General features: G+C 42.9%; 1 long non-coding RNA gene across 1 annotated transcript; it reads left to right on the top strand.

Moving 5' to 3' along the window:
- The first annotated feature begins 738 nt into the window (after positions 1 to 738).
- Positions 739 to 1,988, top strand: LOC131883786 (uncharacterized). Its single transcript, XR_009373647.1, has 3 exons — positions 739 to 913; positions 1,242 to 1,673; positions 1,757 to 1,988. It is a non-coding gene; the product is annotated as an uncharacterized LOC131883786 (long non-coding RNA).
- Positions 1,989 to 5,086: the final 3,098 nt, after the last annotated feature.

The following is a 5,086-nucleotide window of genomic DNA, read 5'->3' as shown; positions in this document are numbered from 1 at the left end:
AGTGTTGTAAGGAAAAAAAACTTGAGACCCTGACCGGGAGCCTTTTTGTACCGTCAAATTTGTAAGCAAGCCTGTAATGACCAAACAACACAAAGCCATCACATCATTTGAAATCTTATTGAAGTGTAGAACAACTTTCTCACAGGGTCATATCTAGTCCATCCTTGGTGCCCGCCACGTACGACGATACGTTTCGTTGTACTGATTTTAGAGGTGGATAGTTTAGGATTAGAGCGTGTCAGCTTCACCGCTCACTAATGCTTGTAATGCCTGGCAATGCCTGGTAATGTCAGTCTCAACCTGTCTCATTTTTCCCTACCTCTGTCCCATTCATTTTCTCGTACAGCAACATTATTCATTAAAATTACAATAGTTGAGTAGCAAAATACAATCAGCAACGAGAAATTCTATCCAGAATGAGAAAAGTCCCTAAATTTACTTGTCACTTGGAATTTAGATTGACTAACGGTCTTCGCCCTTTGAGGCAGTTCACAGCTCTAGAGAGAGGAGAAGTGATCCAGGGCTACGTTCTGTTCTGACACGTTGGACTGTTCTTGCTCTTCCTCGTCTCCTTCATCAGATTTTCCCTTCCCTTCTGTCCTAGTATCCTACTACAGAACGTAGTGTAGGAACTATGTTCCCTTGTTCCCTTGCCTGTGTATTGCTTGTGCTGGTGACGGTGTTCTTTCCTCTTCTTCTCTTTCCATCTTATTCGTCTGCCTCGTGAAGACAGTACCACCAGTTGTAATTGACACTCAAGCTTTCTTCTTGTTCACTCAAGGGATTTTCCGGAAATCAAGCCCTCATCACCGAGCCAAGAACCAAACTTTTCCCCCATCCATGTTTGCATTCTGGAATCACAAAAGTCAGTAGGTACTCAACCATCCACCCACCCACCTACCTGCGCCACGAGGTAAGATGCAACGTAATTAATATTCAAGGTTGGTCTGACTCACAAATGAGATGTCATTCAAGGCTCAAGGCCAGCTCGGATCAAGGGGAAACGCTCTTGTCAAACCTGCTTGATGTGTTGACCTCGGACGAGCATACACAACGCTATGTAGTTGCTAGTTATGTAAGTGTTCGTCTTTACTGATCAAAGTGTACCCGGCATTTTTGTGTTAGACCAATGACGTGCATCATCAGTTGGCATTCAAAGGAAGCTTTGAAGAGATATGCTACTTAATATGAAAATGATCATTTTCTTGTTTCCCGGTCCTGAAGGGTCCATTCTCCGACAGGTTTGACGTGATGACAATTCCCACATGAAATGAATGAGGCCAGGAGCAACGCATTATGTATGTAGGGACGAATAAAAAGGAAAGGAGACATTCTGCGGAAGATGGCGGTATCAAAAGAGGTATACGAAATGGTATTGCATGCTCATTCGTAAGTAATGTATACATTGTGCATTGGGATTCGGTACCATTGGCTTGTTTTGAGAGACAGTTCCCAGTCTCCAGGTCCCAGCTGAAGTTAAAGAAGAAAGAAAGCACCCATCTTTATTTTTCCAAAAGCTCGCTCGCTCGCACCCACGCTCGCTTCCCTTCACTCCCGGCCCCCGTAGGGCTTGAATGGCGACTCGAAACCATTAGAAGCATGCCTCAATGGACTTTGATGTCCTTCTCAGGGCACATATTCCTAATGGAGAACAACTACCTTTACTTCTAAAAGTGAGTATTGCATTCCACATTGCAAATCTACTGCACCGAATCAAATGGTTTCATTTTCGGTTCAATTCAACCCGCTACACAAGAATTCGTCAGAACACATTCATATTAATACTGTATCAGAAGAGGGGAGACTTACCGTCCAAACAAATTGGGACAGCCCCGATAATCCCGCTCAGGCTGATGGGCACTAACGTTTTTTTCATGGATGAGCCAGAATGGATTCGAGGAAGACAAGAATCTCTGGATTGGGAATGGCCAGGGCTCGGAAACAAGGATTAATTTTGAGGGCCAAATAAACCTTACGAAAACATTCAAATGCAGAAACACATTGCTCTTGCACTAAGTCAAGTTGTTTGATTTTAACAAAAAAGCGTACAAAAAGACTATTTTTACTATTAGAAGCGACGGCAATTTTTTCAAGCCATTCCGATGATTTTTCAAATCTTTGTGTTGCAAAATTCTTGATTAATTAGCTTAAACTTGTAAGATCAAAGGAACTGAACGCTTAATTGGTATTGGTCTTACCGTGTGAGATACAGAGGACCAAAACTGTCAGAGACGTTCCGTTGATGCAACGATTTTAGACTTGAAACACAGAAATTGGGCTTATGGGCAGGCAACTGATGATTCTTTAAAGAGATATGCGTCTTGGTGTCAATTCTTTAGTTCAAAGCAGTAACCTTCGTGGATTAGACAATGGTAGAGCTCAAAAGGAAAAAAGGCGCATGGGCCCAATCTAGTCCATGAGGTATGGACTGCCAAACGGCCCCTGGTTCTTTTTTTCAGGGCTGACGAGCAGACTATACTGGAATCATCAAACTTTCTCAAAACATCGCTCGACATGAGTCACAATAAAACATTCGTGATCTGGGTCTTTTAAATACCAAATTGGGTCAGCCTGGAAGCTCTTTCTCACATTTACACAGGGTGACCAATCGCAATTGAAAAAAAGCAAATATTAGGTCCATTCAAAAATTGAAATTGATCCAAAATATCATGAAGCGAAAGTGATTCTAGAAAAGGGCAAACAAGTTTCCGTCTTGATTTACTAGATGTCTATCTTCCACCATGATTAATATGATTTGTGGCTTACTCTCACGTTATTACAAGTTTATCTTTTATGTTTTTCATTACAAGTTTTGTCTACATTTACACCTTTGCTACCAAAGTGTACACCATTTACAAACAACTACATAAAGGATGAGCCTATAAGATCTCGAAGATTTCATTTTGGATTTTTTTTTTGACCGTTTGGCTCTTTCTGAGGTTAAGAGAATGCTATTCTAGTGTTTTCCTGAGTTAGCCTCATGGTACCTGGTTTCCTTCTTCAAAGGCGCTACTCAACCGACAGCTACAGTGTACAGAACAAGAAACGGAGATCACTAGTACCACCACGTCGTTAAAAAGGCTGCATACCGAGCTATACCACCCCCATTGTGGAGAGGTTTTGACTTGGTAGGTAATTTTAAATTTGAATGCTTTCAGATAAACATCTTGGTCGACAAAAGCGATCAAAAAATCAATTCCAAATTTTCATTTTTTCCGTGGCCTGACAATGGTTCTTGCATTTTGCAGCACTACACACACTCACACTCACACGTGCGAGTATGTAGTATGCACTAGTACGAAAGCTGAAAGCAGAGCATATGATAATCTTCAAGGGCGTATGGTAATCATTATCCGAAGTTTAACATTTTGGTCATGTCTTTGAAAGTTTTAGAAATTGACTCTACACATCTTTGGGCGACGCGCTTCTCTGTTGCAGCATCACTGTTTGCGCTGTGGAATGTTCTAAGAGTGCGCACAACTTGAACTTTCTTCATTAAGCTAAAGTGAAAAATGCTCTCGTTTCCAGAATTTTAAGAAAACTTCGGGATTCATCTTTGTGAAAATAATCTAAGCCCAAACACAGTAACTTGTACGATTGTTTGTGCTTTGTGTGACGCCCCAGTCAAGGATCAGATATCAGTATGGCTGAACCAAAAAGAAGAATGCGGGCGGAAACAACACGATAGGATAGCTCGTTGTGGAACGTTGGAAGCCGAAACATTGCCAGTGAGCTGAGGGTCTCATATTAATCGGTCCATATTGGATTGGAAACCTATCTGCTCGGAATGTTTCAGGCGAGGCTGGGATATAAGGTACATGTCCTAGTAATATTGAGATGCATCTAGGTCATTATCTCAAGGTTTGGCGATATTGCAAGACAAGCACAATAGGTACCCAACCACTAACAGATGATTGGCAGCACATCCCGTCCTCTTCGTTCGAACAGAGTGAGTGATCAAGGTCTGCCCACGCCCTCACTCAAACAATTCATGCAAGAATGAGGTAAGGCAATAATATTATATTCCAAGTAAGATTTGAGCCATTTGACAAACGCGTAGACACAGGACGGCTCACCATGTCATCACTGTCAATAGGGCCTTTACCTGGCAAACCTGTGTCTTGAATACCCGTGCGTATTCCGTCTTTCGTCACGTGTATCATTCCGCTGAGAGCAGAAGGAACATGCTTGAAAGTGGAACAGGTCATATCGCTTCTTTTGACCACCGTTTGATCCAAGCGCCTGAGGGAAAGAGGAAAACATACCTACTCCGCTGATGTGTTTCGTTTCAGCTATTGAAACCAAGTTCTAATTATTGAGAGGTGGCGTTGTTGTTATTGTTGTTGTTGATGTGGTTTGATACCCAGGCTACTCCTCGCGAGATACGAACAGAGGCAATGCTGATTCCTATCTTTGGATGGTCGCGAGAGAGAAGGAAAGAGAACAGAAATCAGTGGAAGCTAGCAGGGAACAAGGCCATTGGCTGGTTGGTGGTTAGTACGAAGAAATCCCTCTTGGAGAGTTCCTGCTCCCCATTGAGGGCTTCCTTTTTCCTTTGGCAAAAAACCTACAAAGTACCCATTAAGACGATTGCAACCTCAAAGGAAGGAATGGAACGAGAACTCGAAAGCGAACGAAGCAAAGCAAAGAATGAGGAGGTTTTCAAAGCATCTTTCTCATCCTCCGAGCTAACCATGAGCAGACCAGGAAGCCACAATCCACAATCAGGGGAGGGATGTGCGGCTGAAAGAAAATTTACTTTGACTCGCTTCTGCTCCTTTTACTCATGAAAGAGAACCGTGCCACCAGTCTGGATGGAGCATTGATTCAGTTCAGGGCCTGACTCCATCCGGTTGTTTGTCTGCTCATGCACGTGAGTGTACTATTGCGAGTACCTTTGCTCGGTGGATCTTGAATACAAACAAACTTGAGTTCATACCTATCTCTCGGACGAACGGAAAAGCTTCAGCCACACGGGATGCTTGCCTCTCGCCCTATGGAATTGCTTGTGTAGGTTTGAAAGGGGGAAAAGCTCGAGGTCTGGCTAAACGGGATTGCGGTGTCCAACAGGGTTGGTCAGACTGTA

The sequence above is a fragment of the Tigriopus californicus genome, chromosome 7 (genome assembly GCF_007210705.1).
Source record: "Tigriopus californicus strain San Diego chromosome 7, Tcal_SD_v2.1, whole genome shotgun sequence".
NCBI classification, from domain to species: domain Eukaryota; kingdom Metazoa; phylum Arthropoda; class Copepoda; order Harpacticoida; family Harpacticidae; genus Tigriopus; species Tigriopus californicus.
This window is presented reverse-complemented; position numbering and strand designations above follow the sequence as displayed.